Source organism: Aulonocara stuartgranti (genome assembly GCF_965226115.1).
Source record: "Aulonocara stuartgranti genome assembly, chromosome: 3".
Lineage (NCBI taxonomy): Eukaryota > Metazoa > Chordata > Actinopteri > Cichliformes > Cichlidae > Aulonocara > Aulonocara stuartgranti.
Window position 1 is genome coordinate 8,869,839 of NC_138941.1, and position 17,862 is coordinate 8,887,700.

Consider the following 17,862-nt stretch of genomic DNA (forward strand, 5'->3'; position numbering starts at 1 on the left):
ATGAAACTGAAAACACCATTTCACACGACCCATATGGGATATTTAGACTGTATAACTGTTCACTCTACATCTCTTCACTAGTAAAAGAAAGAAAAAATACAAAGAGAAATTTAAAAATGCTGCCAAAATGCTGCACAGAGCAAAAGGAAAAACAAACAACAACAAAAAAATGGCCCTGTCCTCATGGCAGTTGCAGTGTATATAAAAATGAACCCTGCGATCTGTTCCTGGAATTGAGCTTCAAAAATGCAGCAGAACAAGTGTGAGATTTAAATGTCTTCTCACCTAGAGCTGATCACCTTGCATGCATAACAGTGAGCTTTCCTTGCAGGAGCAGTTTTGTCTTAGTTGTGAGCTTTTCTTGTACCGGACTCTGCGCCCCAATTTTAGTGTCAGACCACACCTTCAGAGTATTCCATCAACAACAACAACAACAACAACAATCTTTATTTATAGAGCACATTAAAAGCCAGGGGCATGCCAAAGTGCTTTACATGAAACAATAAAACAATAAAATGATTTACACTAAAACATCAGAGTCATATAAGTGTGGGATTATGTTCACAGGTAAAAACCACTAATAGGAATAATCTATAGCACACAGCTATAGCAAAGTAGAACTGTACCATCATACACAGTGATAGAGGACATAGGCTACGCAACAATAAAATAATAAAATAATTAGCACTATAACGTCAGAGTCATATAAGTGAGAGATTATGTTCACAGGTAAAACCACTAATAAAATAAACTATAGCACAGAGCTATAGCAGAGTAAAGCTGTAAAGCTGTACCATCAAACACAGTGATAGAAAACATTGACAGCGCAGGACAACGCAAAACAACCAGACACATTAATAGAACAACTCACTAGAAGCAAGGCGAGAATTTAACTAGTAGAAAAAGCAAGTTCAAACAGATATGTTTTAAGCCGTGATTTAAAAGATTGAATAGAATCAGACGCCCGGATGCCAATCGGGAGACTGTTCCACAGCTCAGGTGCAGCTAGAGCGAACGCTCGATCACCTCTAGACTTCAAGCGAGATCTGGGCTGGACCAACAATGACTGTGAGGAAGATCTTAAGGCCCTCGTAGGAAGATATGAATTTAAGAGTTCCTTAAGATAACTTGGCCCTGTGTTATTAGTAATTTTAAAAGTAAACAACAGAATTTTAAATTGAATACGAAATTTCACAGGCAACCAGTGCAGATCAGCAAGGACGGGAGTGATGTGAGCAAACTTCTTAGTTTTAGTTAGAATGCGTGCAGCGGCATTCTGGACTGTCTGTAATCTATGTAAAAGGGTAGAGTGGAGACCATAATAAAGTGAATTACAGTAATCTAGTCTTGACGTAACAAAGGCATGGATAAGCTTTTCCAAGTCATTGTGCGGGATGTAGTGTTTGGCCCTGGAAATAAGGCGAAGTTGGTAGAAACTAGATCTGACGACAGCAGATACTTGTTTATCAAGTTTAAATGAGCTGTCAAGTAGCACACCCAGATTCCTAACAGTGTCAGGGAAAGAACTAGTGAGAAAACCAAAAGCATCATGAAGTTTGGCACAAAGAGCGTCACTGCCAAAGATCATAATTTCAGTTTTCTTATCGTTAAGGATAAGAAAATTTGCCAGAAGCCATTGCTTGACCTCACACATGCACTCTCGAAAGTTACTCACGGACATAGCTAGATCATCATTCAGCTCAAAATAGATCTAGATGTCATCGGCATAATAGTGAAAGGCAATGTGGTATTTCTCAAAAATGACACTTAAAGGAAGCATATACAGTGAGAACAGGGTAGGGCCTAGCACAGATCCCTGGGGGACACCACAGCAAACAGGTACAGCGGAGGAGGAGGAGGTGGCCAAGTGAACCGAAGAGAGCCGATCGGAGAGGTAAGATTTAAACCAATCCAAGGCAGCGCCCTTGATGCCTACAGTGTGCTCTAGTCTCGCCAATAGTATGTTATGGTCAACCATGTCATCAGAACCAACCACGACGCAAGAGGAACACTGATGACGTGCAACCCTATGACCCAATCTGGGGCAGTGATGTACCAGCGGAGTTCAAGTTGTGGACCACCGGACAGAAGGTCCTGCACTCACTGTTCCCATGGGTCGGAACTGGAAAAAACACGTTAAGAATTGAGACTCTTGACTACCGATTTGGACTTTTCCTGAACAGCTCAACAAAGATAAATAAGGCTCAGAATGAGGAAATCGACGCGATCAGAATAGTGGTCATGCAACACAGGGTCGCCCTGGACATGATTCTCGCTGAGAGAGGGGGCCTCTGTGTCTTATTCAACACCACTTGTTGCACCTATATCCCGGACAACGTGCACTCCTTGACCATGACCACCGCCCTAGACAAGTTGCGACAACTGAGTAATGCGCAGCAACAAGACTATGTCACGAACAATGAGGACTGGCTGACCTGGCTGCTGAGTGGCAGCTGGAAGACCCTCGTGATAAAAGGACTCGTACTGATAGGAGTTCTGCTTCTATTATTATGCTTGTTTTCTACATGTGTCCTACCATGCATAAGATCCATGATTGACAAAATGGTACAGGCCACAGTAATTACCTATGTTGGACTGCCACTAGAAGATGAACCGGATGAAGATTTAGTATAGAAACACACACACACATACTGAATGATGCTACAATTGAAAATGTTATAATCAAGTGATTGTTGGCTGATAATAAAGTATGATTAAGTGAAAAATATTAACATCAGGAGGGGATGTTAAAGAAGAAACGCTTTAATGAGTTTTATGTTGCATTAAAGTACATGTTCATATTTTACTCTTAATAGGAAAAGAACAAAATGTACTACTCGCTCTGTTTATAGAAAGAGGAAGTTCACCCTATGATATTTATACGAACTTAGACACACACACACACATATATGCAAAATTAGAGGAAACTGCTATGCTTGTTTCACCCTGCTATAAATAATAAACGACTACTGCAGCTCGGTGTGAGTCCTCTCTGAGCCCTCACCCGTGCAGCACGTTAACCATCTCCAAGTGTCTCAGTGTTGTTTATTCACCTAACTGTTTGATAACTGTAAATCTCTGACAAGAGTTTATTTATACCATCTTCACGTGAACACATTCAAGAACATAACAGATGAAGAAACATTAAAAACTTCCACACTACATGAAGCAAGAAAAATAGTTTATTCCTTTATGTAGAAAAAACAGAAACATCAAACATCTCCAAGACTCTCTTTGAAAGAACTAAAAACCTTTGTTCTCATGGTCCAATCATGAGTGAACTCCCCGATGAAGCCTTGTGTGCTAAAACATGTCAGAGTTTTAAAGGTTAAACATGAGTTTCCAAAACGTTTTGCTGGAGAACAATGAACTATTTGACTGAGTTTCAATCATTTACAGACGAGCAAAACCAGGACAAAGAAAAAAGGACAAAACTGACTCAGTAAAAAACAGAAAAGAAGATCCCATGTAGATCTGTATTATGTAGAAGTTCAGCCCAGCAACCAGTTCAGTTCAACACAAGTTTAAATGATTCTATCTGAACTCTGTGGAGCCTGATCTCAAGCTTTTTGAGTCCGACACAGAAACCAGAGGATCTTTCTGTGTCTTCAGATTCACTGTGATCCAGTGATGGGAGTGATTTCAGCCCTGAGTGATCGCGCTGATGTTTGCACAGAGCAGACAATGAGGTGAATGTTTGGGCACACTGGTCACAGCTGTAGTTTCCTTCCATGTGTGCACGTTCATGAATGTTACGATGACCTGACTGTGAGAAGCTTCTCTCACAGTAGATGCACTTGTAGAGTCTCTTTCTGGTGTGGATCTGTTGGTGTCGTCTCAGGTGATGTGGAGCTTTAAAAGTCTTCTCACACAGGTCACATTGATAAGGTCTCTCCTCAGTGTGGGTAAACATGTGTTGTTGTAACTGTGCGTCTGTTGTAAAGTATTTGCCACACTGTTCACAGCAGTACACATCATGTCTGGTGTGAATGCGTAGGTGTGTATTTCGGCTCCCTCTCTGGCTGAAAGTTTTTCCACAGATGTCACAGCTGTACGCCTTAATTCCAGAGTGGGTAACTAGATGACTCTGTAAGTGGCTACTGCGAGTAAAAGCTCTGCCACACTGATCACAGCTGTACGCTTTAACTCCACTGTGGATGAGTTGGTGTGTTTTTAGGGAACCCTTTGAGGAAAAAGACTTTCCACACAAGTCACAGCTGAACGGACTCTCTCCAGTGTGGATGACCTGATGCTGTTTTAGTTTAGCCCTCACAGTAAAACCCTTCCCACACTCGTCACAGGTGTGTTTTTTCTCTCCCTTTCTTCTGTGAGGTTTGTCGGCCTCCTGAGAGCGCTGACTTCTGGCTCCATGTTGGTCCTGCAGTGACAGAGATACAAACAGAGGCAGTGAGTGAAATGCAGTCGTGGAACAAACTCAACCTTCAAACTCCATTAACACTAGTTTTAAACCTGAAGGTGGAGCGTGGCACCAAACACCACTTAAACCCCCGGAGAGCAGCCATTTGGCTTTTAGCTAGGCTTTAGCTTCAGACAAGTGGAAGCTAAATGGGCTAGTCATTCATATGTATATTAGGTTGTTACCTGGGAATTCTGGAGGGAGGGGAGTGGGGGTGTGTGATTGAGGGGGTGGGGGAGTGGAGTGTTTCAGTTTGCCATCTTAGGGAGAAATCAACACACATGGGTGTATGTCCTTTGTTGCTGAGATTTATTGATAAAAACAGTACAAAAAACCAACCATTTGTACACATATTTACAAATAATAATAAAAAGTGAGTGAGTACATTTCAACATTTTCAGCAATCACTCACAATCCTGGCACTGCCATGGTATCTTTAGTCTGCATTTACCACATGTGTATCTGTTGCAGTGAACACATCGCACAGTGGCATGATTGTTCTTGCATTTGTGTTTGACCTGACACATGGCTCTTTTTCCAGGGCTAGGTGTGGAGGGTTGTGTCCAAAGCAACTGTTCTTTTCTTGCCTTCTTCTCAGCTACATGAGAGTGAGCCAACTCTCTTGCAAGCTCCACCAGGAAGTCCACCCGTCTTTCCTTCATCCCGGTGCATGCTTGATACAGCACATGTGCATTCAGTGCTGCCATGTCAATCATGTTATAAAACACGGCAACTGGCCAGCGCCGTGTTCCTCTGCGGACAGTGTACTCCCGAACCATCTGGTCCATCACATCCACGCCACACTTTGTTTTGTTGTAAAGGGTGACAGTGTTTGGCTTCCTTTTGGTAGTGTTATCAGTCTGAACCACGCTGTGCATGCTGCTAAGAATATAGACTGTCTTCTTCCATTTGGCCGCATACGCCGTCAGCGTGGCAGCAGAGGTTGAAAACACCTAAGAAATAAGATAAATTGTTTTTTCCATAGCCCTTTAGAATTCACCACTCAGGTATGTGTAAGTGTACACAGGTAAGTGTAAAAGGGCTATGGAAATAACAATTTATCTTATTTCTTAGGTGTTTTCAACCTGGCCAGTTGCCGTGTTTTATAACATGATTGACATGGCAGCACTGAATGCACATGTGCTGTATCAAGCATGCACCGGGATGAAGGAAAGACGGGTGGACTTCCTGGTGGAGCTTGCAAGAGAGTTGGCTCACTCTCATGTAGCTGAGAAGAAGGCAAGAAAAGAACAGTTGCTTTGGACACAACCCTCCACACCGAGCCCTGGAAAAAGAGCCATGTGTCAGGTCAAACACAATTGCAAGAACAATCATGCCACTGTGCGATGTGTTCACTGCAACAGATACACATGTGGTCAATGCAGACTACAGATACCATGGCAGTGCCAGGATTGTGAGTGATTGCTGAAAATGTTGAAATGTACTCACTCACTTTTTATTATTATTTGTAAAAATGTGTACAAATGGTTGGTTTTTTGTACTGTTTTTATCAGTAAATCTCAGCAACAAAGGAAATACACCCATGTGTGTTGATTTCTCCCTAAGATGGCAAACTGAAACACTCCAAGTTGGTGACTTTTGGAGATTTATTTCCCTGGATGATTGAGAATGCATCAAGATGAAACACAAAAGGGAAGTTCACAGCTTTTAGCAGCTCCCCCACCCCCTCGTTCACACACCCCCACTCCGCTTCCCTCCAGAATTCCCAGGTAACAACCTAATATACATATGAATGACTAGTGAATTTAGCTTCCACTTGGCTGAAGCTAAAGCCTAGCTAAAAGCCATTTGGCTGCACTCCGGGTTTTAAAGGTAGAAAGGTAGAAGCCTGGGACTCCTAGTGTTTTAAAGGTCTCTTAACCCCACCTGCTGGTAGTTCTAACACATTACATCCAACCTGCTGTTAAAGATAATTCATGACTGTTCAAACACTAAAATCATGCCCATCCCTCCTGATTGTACACACACACACACACACACACACACACACACACACACACACACACACACACACACACACACAAACACTATTTTATAATTTAGATTATTTTGTTGTTTCCTATTACATATTTCTATAATTTGTATAGATTTATACAGAATTATTCAGTGATAATAAATCCTATGTTTGTTTATTCTAAAGGAACCCCGTTAGCTTCCACAACAGATGTTGCTCGTCTTCCGTCAAATACTCACATAAAATATTACACAATAAAGTGGATTCAAGATATCCACATAATTTCACTCTTACATCCACAGTGAGGTTTCACAATTGTTCAAATATAAGCAATCAATAATAATAATAATAATATCAATAACATTGAGGCACATTACACAAATTTCAAAAACAAATCATGTCTTACAATATTTACAACAACTAAAAGCTCTGTAAATCGGCTTTTAAGTGTTCATTGAAGTTTTGAATAATTCTCTAATTTTTTAAGGCAACTTATTCCACTTAAAAGTTGCTCTAAATGTAACAGTTTTACAAAACGTTACTTTTAACTCGAGCATTTACTAAATTGCAGTTTGTTGAAAACTGTGTAATATGATGATGTATTTCATCTGGATACTGCAGCTGAGCAGAATAAATGTGGTGTGTTTAACAGAATTGCTTTCTTTAGAACTACAAGTAAGCCATAGAATATTTTAGCCTGTACAGGAAGCCAAGAAAGGTTATTATGCATTTGATCAATATTAGTATAGTATGAACATCTTCACACTAATCTGGAGTCTGTTAAGATCTGTCTCATTAGCTGCTGACCAAATGATTGAACAATACTCCAGATGAGACATTACTAGTGCATTAATGACATCTTTCATAATGAAGAAGTGATACACAAAGAGCATTTCATAGCCATAGCTATGCCTTGTCGGCAGAGTTATGTGACATTAGTGATGTTTGTACTTTCAGCGTTAACTTGGTTTTAAAGCCTTTAAAATATACGCCGTTCAATAGTCGACCTTAATCTGACAGAGAATGTGATGATTTTGTGGATAATTAAAGTCAGTCATATATCCACAAACACAACAAGCTGAAAGTCAGTGATGCTGCTCGGTTTGCAGTCCTGAACATCACGGCACAAGCAGGATTCACTGCACTGTTAATGTTAGCTGTGTTATATTGCTGCCTCTGTTCGGTGGTGTCGAGCCAAACGCACTTTAACGTGTGTTTGAACGAGCTGACGGTTCACTCGTTAAGCTGAAAGAAAGATGCTTTAATCACAGCAGTCACACATGTGTCCACTGCAGTATCTGGAACTCTTCTTGTTTACACTCGTAATAACACAAACACTAAATCCTGCTTCTCTGGTGCTGTTGTGTAGCAGTGTGTACACCTGAGACTGTCACCTGTCTGTCTGTCCTGCTGAATCAGTCTTATTAGGTAATGTTCAAATAATGTGATCATCCCAGTGTTTCCAGTGTGGGAGAAAGTACTCAGGGCCTTCAAGTTACACACTATGAAAGGCAGCAACAAGTTTAATGTTCAGAAACCTAAAGTCTGTATCAGCAGCAGGATGGAGCTAAAAATAAATGTTGGTTTCAGTTCTATGAAGCTTTGAGTCTGTGAAGGTTCTCAGTCATCCAGGTCATCGTAGTCAAAGGAGCTTGCAAAGAAAAGCGTCTGGACTTCTTTAAGTTACTTGAAGACGTTTCACCTCTCATCCGAGAAGCTTCTTCAGTTCTCTCTCTTCACTTGCATACCCACCACGGAGGCCGAGGAGACTGTCAGAAAATGACTACAAGAAGACAGCTCCTTGGAGGACAGGACCAACTTCACAGCCGATCAGATTTGCACCCTGTTAGACCTCTGCCTCACCACTACATATTTCAAATACAACGAAGGCTTTTACAGACAAAAACATGGCTGTGCCATGGGCTCCCCCGTGTCACCTATTGTAGCCAACCTTTACATGGAGGAAGTGGAAAGGAAGGCTCTTGGCTCTTTCAAAGGAAGAGTACCCAGCCACTGGTACAGATATGTGGACGACACCTGGGTCAAAATCAAGACACAAGAAGTGGAATCCTTCACTGCGCACATTAACACTGTGGATAAAAACATCAAGTTCACCAGGGAAGACACAAAGGACAACTGTTTGCCCTTCCTGGACTGCACTGTGCACATTGAAGAGAACGGCAACCTCAACATCGAAGTTTACCGGAAGCCCACACACACGGACCAGTACCTCCTCTTTGACTCCCATCACCCTCTGGAACACAAACTTGGAGTAATCAGGACCCTACACCACCGGGCAGAACATGTTCCCTCTAAGCCTGAAGGAAAAATGAAGGAACACACACATGTAAAGGAAGCACTCAAAACGTGCGGCTATCCTAAATGGGCGTTTTTAAAGTCAGCAAAGAGGCACAGAAAAGAAGACCAGACACCAGCGAAGGAGGATAAGAAGGACAGACGCAACAACATTGTCATCCCCTATGTAGCCGGAGAGTTTTCTCCAAGCATGACATCCCGGTGCATTTCAGACCCAGCAACACGCTCAGACAAAAACTGGTTCACCCAAAAGATAAAACGCCAAAACACAGACTTAACAATGTGGTGTTTGCTGTACAGTGCAGCGAGGAATGCCCAGACCTCTACATTGGAGAGACCAAACAGCCACTTCACAAGCGCATGGCACAACACAGAAGAGCCACCTCCACAGGACAAGACTCAGCAGTCCATCTGCATCTTAAGGATAAAGGACACTCTTTCGAGGATGCCAATGTTCACATTTTGGACAGAGAGGACAGATGGTTTGAAAGCGGAGTGAAAGAATCCATCTATGTCCACTGTGAGCGACCATCTTTGAACAGAGGCGGGGTTTACGACACCAACTCTCTGCCATCTATAATCCAGTTTTGAGATCCCTTCCCAGACGCCTTAACGCCCACTCACATCCTGGGCCATCTGATCTCAGGAATTCGCATGATAAGGTGGGGCCAGGTTTCACAATGAACTCACCCGAAACTCTGGCTGATTGGGACCCACACCCAGTTTCACACCTTGGCTCAGGCGATTAGAGGAGGGGGGTCCTTTTGTCCCTCTGTGGGGGGTCACTCCCACTAGGTTTATATCTGGGACTCTCCACCATTTGACCTTAGAACTGAAGAAGCTTCTCGGATGAGAGGTGAAACGTCTTCAAGTAACTTAAAGAAGTCCAGACGCTTTTCTTTGCAAGCTCCTTTGACTATGAAGCTTTGAGTATTTTGGATCAGCAGCTGCTGTGTTTGTTGCATCATATTGCTGTAACTGTTTATATGCTTTATATATTCTGAGCTAAGTTGATCTATAGTGTTACATCATATTCTATAAGGATGTTATGTGTTTGTAGACCTTCTGCCCAGTTTGACCCATTTAGCAGAAGTCAGCCTGTTTAAGGCTCTGATATCTATTCTGTGTGACTTACAGCAGTTATGACATGGTCTGATTTTCTCACCCAATAAAGGAATATTTCATATATCAGTCTACTCTTCATTCTATCAGACACAGTTATCACAGCTCCTACATTTGCTTTTTACACATATATGTAAGCATTGAGCCAAATTTAGTAATGCCAACAATATAATAACTATAATATTGGCCATATTATATTTACATTACCACAGTGAGGTGACTTTAGTCTCATGAACAACATCAGCTAATTGTTATTTACAGCTAATCTTAAACGACTGTTCAGCACAGAAATGAAGCCCAACAATCATGTTTTACAGTCCTGTGGTCTCAGCCTCAGATACTCATCAAATCACACAGAGCTCATGTAGAAACAAATTAACTAAATATGTTCTCCTTCATTTCTGTCAAACAAAGCTGTATGAAACGTTTCCAGCTGTTAGTACATAAACACATAAACAACAGCTGCTTGTTTCAGTGAAAATACATTGATGGGTTTTTAATAAAGTTGTGCAGCTGTAAAGTATTTTGTCTGGTGTCAATTCTATCGTCAGCTACATCGTTATGGCAAATGTTCAGATGTATATGGTGATAAATATCTTTGGTCATATGGTCCTGCTCTGTCTGTCACCTTCTGTGTTGAGCTCATTGTTTCCTCTGTAGTGGCTGAGCTGAGTCCAAGTAGCTGAAAATGTTCCTCTGCTGCTCCGTCAGACTCTCCTCCTCCTGCTGATCAGCTGGGACACAAAACAGATCTTTGTTAGGCTCCACACTGCACTGAAGAGTCAAAGTGTCTCATATGTTCATCTGACAAGTAAAAGAACACATTGTTGTTTCCCGAGGTGGGCAACTTGTTGGAAACAAACACAAAAGGTTTGAGCACTGATACCTCCCATTGCTGGCATTGAAAGATGCAACGCCAGCAATGTGGATTGGTTTGAGTCTTGACAATCCACATTGCTGGCATCTTTCAATATGTTTGAATGCACCAGTGTAAGTGCAGCCACTCAGACTCAATGTGTTCATAGAAACAGGTGCACATGTGTCACGAGTTCATCCAGCAGTAGCTATGGCACTTGGCCACAGGGGGCAGCAGTGGACTGACCTGCATTCGAGACTGCTCCAGCTGCTCTGTGACAGTCAGTAGATCTGCTACAAATTGCAGATCATATGCAAGTTTTGGAAATGACATTATAAATATTCCTAACTTAGCCACGGCAGCCATGTTGATGTATTACCTATACTGGCTGAAAATGTTCATTTGCAGAGAAAAGACACAGGCAGACTGTGCTTACAGGACAACAACAACAACAATCTTTATTTATAGAGCACATTTAAAAACCAACGGCATGCCAAAGTGCTTAACATAGAACAAATTAACACAAGTATAATCAGAGTCATAAAAATAAAAGTGTAGAATTATGTTCACAGGAAAAAGCCACCAATAGAAAAAATATAACTATAGCACATAGTTATAGCACAATATAACTGTGCCATCAACACACAATGGGGATAAGACATACACAGTGCAAATAAAAAGCAAGATAGGGAAATTAGTAAAATAAATCACTGCAGACAAGGCCAGCATTTAACCGGTAGAAAACGCAAGATTAAACAAATACGTTTTAAGCTGTGATTTAAAAGATTGAATAGAGTCAGACGCCCGAATGCCAATGGGAAGGTTGTTCCACAACTCTGGTGCGGCCAGGGCAAACGCTCGATCACCTCTAGACTTCAGCCGAGATCTAGGCTGCACCAACAGTAACTGTGAGGATGATCTTAAAGCCCTAGCAGGAACATATAAGCTTAAGAGTTCCTTAAGATAGCTCGGTGCTGTGTTATTAGTGATTTTAAAAGTAAACAGCAGAATTTTAAATTGGATACGGTATTTCACAGGCAACCAGTGCAAATCAGCTAGGACGGGAGTAATGTGGGCAAACTTCTTAGGTTTGGTTAGAATGCGTGCAGCAGCATTTTGGACTGTCTGTAATCTATGGAGGAGGGAGAGTGGAGTCCAAAATAGAGTGAATTGCAGTAATCCAGCCTCAAAGTTACAAAGACATGGATGAGTTTTTCCAGGTCTTTATGCGAGATATACTGCCTGGCCTTAGAAATAAGGCGGAGTTGGTATAAACTGGATCTAACAACAGCAGACACTTGTCTATCAAGTTTAAATGAGCTGTCAAGTAACACGCCCAAATTCCTAACAGTGTCGGAAAAGGAGCTAGTGAGAAAACCAAAAGCATCACGAAGTTTGGCACGAAGGACGTCACTGCCAAAGACCACAATTTCAGTTTTCTTATCATTAAGGATAAGAGTATTTGCCAGGAGCCATTGCCTGACCTCACACATGCACTCTCGAAAACAATTCAAGGACAAAGCTAGGTCATCATTTAACTCAAAGTAGATCTGAATGTCATCAGCATAATAATGAAAAGCGATGTGATATTTCTCAAAGATAGCGCTTAATGGAAGCATGTACAATGAGAACAGAGTAGGGCCTAACACAGATCCCTGAGGGACACCACAACAGACAGGTACAGCGAAGGAAGAGGAAGTGGCCAAGTGAACCGAGGAGAGCCGATTGGAGAAGTATGATTTAAACCAATCCAAGGCAACACCCTTGATGCCTACAGTGTGCTCAAGTCTTGCCAATAGGATTTTATGATCAACCATATCGAAAGCCGACGATAAATCCAATAGCACTAGGACCGAGGAGCGTCCATTGTCAGCTTTTAGTAGAAGGTCATTGAGAACTCGGAGCAGCGCTGACTCAGTGCTATGATGTGGTTTGAAGGCCGATTGGAATTTATCATTAATGCTATTCTCATCCAGGTAGGCCTGGAGTTGAAGCAACACTATCTTCTCAAGAATTTTGGCCAAGAACGGAAGCTTGGAAATCGGCCTATAGTTCGCATAATCATTATAATCGAGGTTCCTTTTTTTAAGAACAGGCTGAATTATAGCATGTTTAAAGGCTGATGGTATGCAACCAGAGAGCAAAGAAGAGTTCAAAAGGGACAATATACTAGGTCCAATTGCACTAAAACAGTCCTTAACTATACGAGATGGAAGAACATCATATACGAGATTAGTATTGTTCATTTGTTCAACCAGACGCTTAAGAGTAGGGAGTGAAACGGGTTGAAACTGATAGAAGGAAGAGGAACAGTCAGGGGTAAACGCAGGGCCTGTCATTAAAGGAAGAGCAGATTTAAGAGATGAGACTTTATCTAAAAAATAATTTAAAAATTGTTCGCAAAGAACCGTGGAGCACGGCAGCGGCATAGTGGGGCAGGGGTTGACCACAGAGTTAAAAATTTTAAATAAAATTCGAGGATTGTTACCATTGGTAGAGATAATTTTTGAAAGAAAAGCTGCTTTAGCCATTTTGGCAGCAGTTTGAAACTTCAAGCGACTAGTACGTAGGATGTCGTAAGATGCCTGGAGTTTATCTTTCCTCCACCTTCTCTCATCCCGCCGACACGCACGTCGTAGAGTGCGAACAGAGTCACTTAACCAACATCGTGAGTAAGTTCTGGGGCGCTTCATTTTAATAGGTGCCACAGTGTCGAGGATGGAGGAACATGTAGTTAACAGGGTATTGGCAAAATTCTCAACCATATGAGGGGTAAGACAATCTGACGTAATAGATGCAGAATACACAAAAGAAGCAGAGAATTTCACCACAGCATCAGCATTAACAGTACGCACATCACATAATAACGTTACATGTTATTATGTGATGTTACTGAAATCATCATGAATAACAGGAGTGGTGATTCCTGTAACTTTGTGTATATAATTTGGCATTTCTTACTGATGTAGGCCAAAAATAAATACATAAACTGAGCACCTGATGGCTTTGAACTTTTGTTGTCCATCTTCCATTGGTTTGAATTTTGCGCTCCAGTACAAACACAAATCCCCCAACCCGAGGATCAGCACAATTAACCTAACAGACCTACACCTTAGTTCACAGATTCACTTTGGTCGTGTCCAAATTCATGGGCTGCATTCTCCTGAGGACCCGGCCTTCGCGGTCTACGTGGGCCGGGTCCTCAGAAGATCGGGTAGGCCGGAAGTAAACGGCCGTGAAATTGGACGGTCTAGCCTTCTGATTAGCGTCACCGCTGTCTCGGTGGAGTTTAATAAACTCAGCCGTCTGCTCCTTGCTGTCTAAAATATAACAGGACACTGGAGTAAACTCTCGGCCATCTCACACTTCTGTTTAATCAGTTTTCTGTTTGACGTTTAGTCAGCTGTGTAAAAACCAAGGAGGAACCCACCCTGGGGATTAATAAAGTTTTATTTTATCTAATCTAATAACTTTAATCTCAGCCAAACCGATTTACTCACGAACAAACAAAACACTGAAAAAAGCCCAACAATAACATTTTTAGGTTGTCTAAGTGACTTATATATTACGTTTGTCACGGCCGGGCGGGTTACACACAGTAATTCGGCGTGCCCGTGTGGCGTGTTGGCTAGACCCAAGCGCGGCGAAGGCTAGCGGTGGGTTTGGAGCAGGCACGCAGTTATTCTAGTAACGATCAGTGCACGAAGCGTGACTTCGGAACGGTCGTTACCGACAGAGAGCGAGCGGAGCCGGGAAGAGAAAAAGGATTGAAGGGATAATCACTCACGGTTGCTGAATCAGGCGGAGACTGACGTCGGCAGAGTTTCGGAGCTCCTGACACGAAGAGAATGATGTCTGGCGTCTCTCTTTTAACCCCGGCCCCGTGATCAGCTGATCACAGCTGATCACCGGCTGACAACGTTTAACCCGAGCAGCGAAAGTCCGCGGTGATCTGAAAATGATGTGCCGGGAGTTGTGCCATTCTCGGCCGCATCAGTAACCCTCGAGCTCCCGGCTAGCTATCGAGCTGGTGGGTAGCAGACGTCTCCGAAAACGTCGAAGCACTTTAGCAAAGATGCGATATCTTGATAAACCGAGCAGATATTTGATGTTTACACAGCTACTTTCTCGCCTGAAAATATGTTAAAAGTTTATTTTGTGACCCAGAAAGATTAATAAGAGTAATTTTAAAACTTAGTAGCGGCCGCCATTAGCCGGAAACTGGAGCTTGGCTGGGCCGCGCTATGAATTCTGGGATATGGTGGGCCACGAAGGACACACCCGACCCATCCTTCAAATTCGGAAAAAGGAGCACGCATTTGTCGGCTGCATTCGGAGGGGTCTACGAATTTGGACAGCCTTCGGCGCGTCGCTGTGACGTAATCGGTCTACAAATGCGGCCTCAGGAGAATGCAGCCCATGAATTTGGACATGACAGTTGTCTAAGGTTGATTTCTGGGATTTCACACAACCCAGGATTCAGATCGTGAATCCAAGATGGGCTTGGATTTACATCATTATAAATGAAATGCGCTCTACTTGGAAGCAGCCGGCCCCGCCCCTTTTGACGGGTTGTGTGAGACTTTAAATCATCAAACTGTAAATTATAAATTTAAATTGTTATTGATCCTTTACCCCGAGTCCTAAAGTGTAGATTTATTTTCTTACTCTTCTTATATTTATTGTTTGTTTACTTGCACCGCTGTAACTGCAGCCTCGTCGTCTCGTCTCTCTATATGCTGGACTGTCTGTAGCGGAGATGACAATAAAGTTTACTTTGACTTCAGCAGCGCGCAGGCGCACCGAGGGCTCTCGCGCTCACTTTATAGAATTTAGAAAAAACATGGGTGCAGATTATAAGTCTGTATCATAATATCTGTTTGTTGTTTTTATTTTGTTTTGCGAGTTGGTTATTAGATGCCGCTCCAGCCAGCCAGAGACTCCCCGCCGCCCCGCCCTCTCCTCCCTGTGCCGCCAGCAGCAGGCGCACCTCGCAAACGGAGGGCGCCCTTACTCCCAGCAAATGGCTGATAGAAAACCGATCGGTGCCTACGAATTTCCCAATATGCGCTGGCATGACGTCGGGGAAGCATGGGTACGACCAATTATTTTATTTTTTTCTTGCCCGTGATGCCCCCCCCACCACGATGCATTCTATTGGTTTGCACACTTACACACACCCAGCTGTGGTTTCCTGTTTTGCTGGACTCTGGAGAGCCCCGCCTTTAACGCTCTTCTCTCACAGAGAGCAACAGAAAACTTGGAAAAACTCCAGATTGACTGAACTCAGTTCAAAGTTACCTTGACACCTTTAGATGTGAGACGTAGTGATGGTCCGCTTGAAGCTGACGCTCCGGTGCGTGTGTCAGAAAGATCAACACGCTGCTTCAGAAGCACCGTGTCGAGGCTTGATTCGTTTGGCCAGAGTCACGTGATCAGTGACGTCTGAAGCTTCGTTTAGAACGTACCTCTTTTTAAATCGAACTTTATTGAAACATAATGAGTATACAACATACAAACAGATGAAGTTTACAAAAGAACAGAACATGAACATACAGAACCAGGAGTAAAAAAATTATGATATGAGTAGGCGAAAAAAATCAACATATAAATATTGTTCTGAGAGGCTTTTTGTTGGTTGAGTCTGAAATTGATTGTATGTACAATTCATATCCTTATAAAAAGGCAGAAATATGGTGTTTTATTAATAAACTTACATTTATGGATATAAAATAGCTAAAAGTATTAACAAATATTTTTATAAAAAACATTTATCATTCTTCCTGGGGAACTTAAAGAAACAGAATAAAACATTTTCCATCGTAAAGAAAACTCCCTTAAAATATGGACAATAACAAAACTGCTAAATTCTTCCAGAATCTCTGTGTAGAGGAACCAAAAGAGATGTGCCACAGTTTCTGGATGATCCCCACAGAAAGTTCAATTAGTATTTATGTCTCTTTTAAATGTTACCATATAGTGACTGGCTGGGTCACATTTATGAAGAATTTTATATGAGATTTCCTTCACCTTGTTCACAATTAGATATTTATGGGATCATCCAGACTGTCTTCCAGGTGATATCTGGAACATGTCGGTTCCAGTAAGATATTCTATATATGGGAGAGACATGATATCTTCTTGGAATAAACTACGTATTCTCTTATTGCTGTTACCAAGTTCCTGTGAAAAGCAGATTTTTCCCACTGCTAACTCAGCTGGATCAGGGAGAGTGACTGAGGCAGATATTGAGCTGTCAGTGTTTTTATATAACATTAAAGTCCCTGAGGGTATGGCACCAAGCACCATTGAGAATTCCCCAACACTGACGGGAAAATTATATAGTGTAAGGAATTCATTGTAAGTAAGTAGTACTCCCTCGTTAAATTTTAAAACTTAGTAGCGGCCGCCATTGTTGGCAGCTGAAATTTGGCTGGGCCGCACTATGAATTCTGGGATATGGTGGGCCACGAAGGACACACCCGACCCATCCTTCAAACTCGGGGGAATGAAGGACGCATTTGAAGGAGTCGAGAAATCGGGACAGCCTTCGTCGCCTGGCTGTGACGTCATCGGCCTTCAAATGCGGCCTCCGGAGGATGCAGCCGACGTTTTGGGACACAGCTTGTGTGTCTTTGTTGGTCATGTGACCTCCCAGGGACTACACATGGAAACGAGCAGTTTAGCTCAAATCTGGCAGGTTTCCATCGTCTGTTTTTGTCCTGATGTCCATGAACATGAACACTGTCCCTGTCAAACACGTCCAGATAATCTGATCCAGTGTTGTTCTTCTTCTGTGGTGTTTGTGATGGAGCAGCAGCTGCTGATCCTGATGTCCTCCACCAAGGGGGCAGCAAATTCAGCTGACTGTCATCATTTATTAAAAAGATGTAACAATGTGACATAATGCAATATAATAGTGTCAGTTACACATTGTGGGTTGCACTGTGGCCAGAATGGACATTACCTCCTGCCTAATGGAAGCTGTCAGCCATCCTGCAACCATGAATTAGATAAGCAGAAGTGAAGGGATTGTTAACAACAATTTAATAATAAAATGTAATGTGATAGTTGCACTTTATTAGCTCCCCACAATCGTATGAATAATAACCATGAATGCACTGCATGCTCATAGCAAGTTCTTTAGGTTTAAAGTGAGATCCTGCTTTAAAGGGC

The 17,862-nt window shown here is 42.3% G+C and overlaps 1 protein-coding gene and 1 long non-coding RNA gene across 2 annotated transcripts in view; one reads left to right on the plus strand and one right to left on the minus strand.

Annotated features, from left to right (window-relative positions):
- Window positions 1-17,862, plus strand: part of LOC309702199 (protein NLRC3-like) — a 145,735-nt gene that overhangs the window by 63,852 nt on the left and 64,021 nt on the right. The gene's annotated exons all lie outside the window — the stretch shown is intronic.
- On the minus strand, window positions 460-16,082 carry LOC309702473. Its single transcript, XR_014275534.1, has 3 exons — window positions 15,988-16,082; window positions 10,459-10,564; window positions 460-4,378 (listed from the first exon to the last, which is right to left on the minus strand). It is a non-coding gene; the product is annotated as an uncharacterized lncRNA (long non-coding RNA).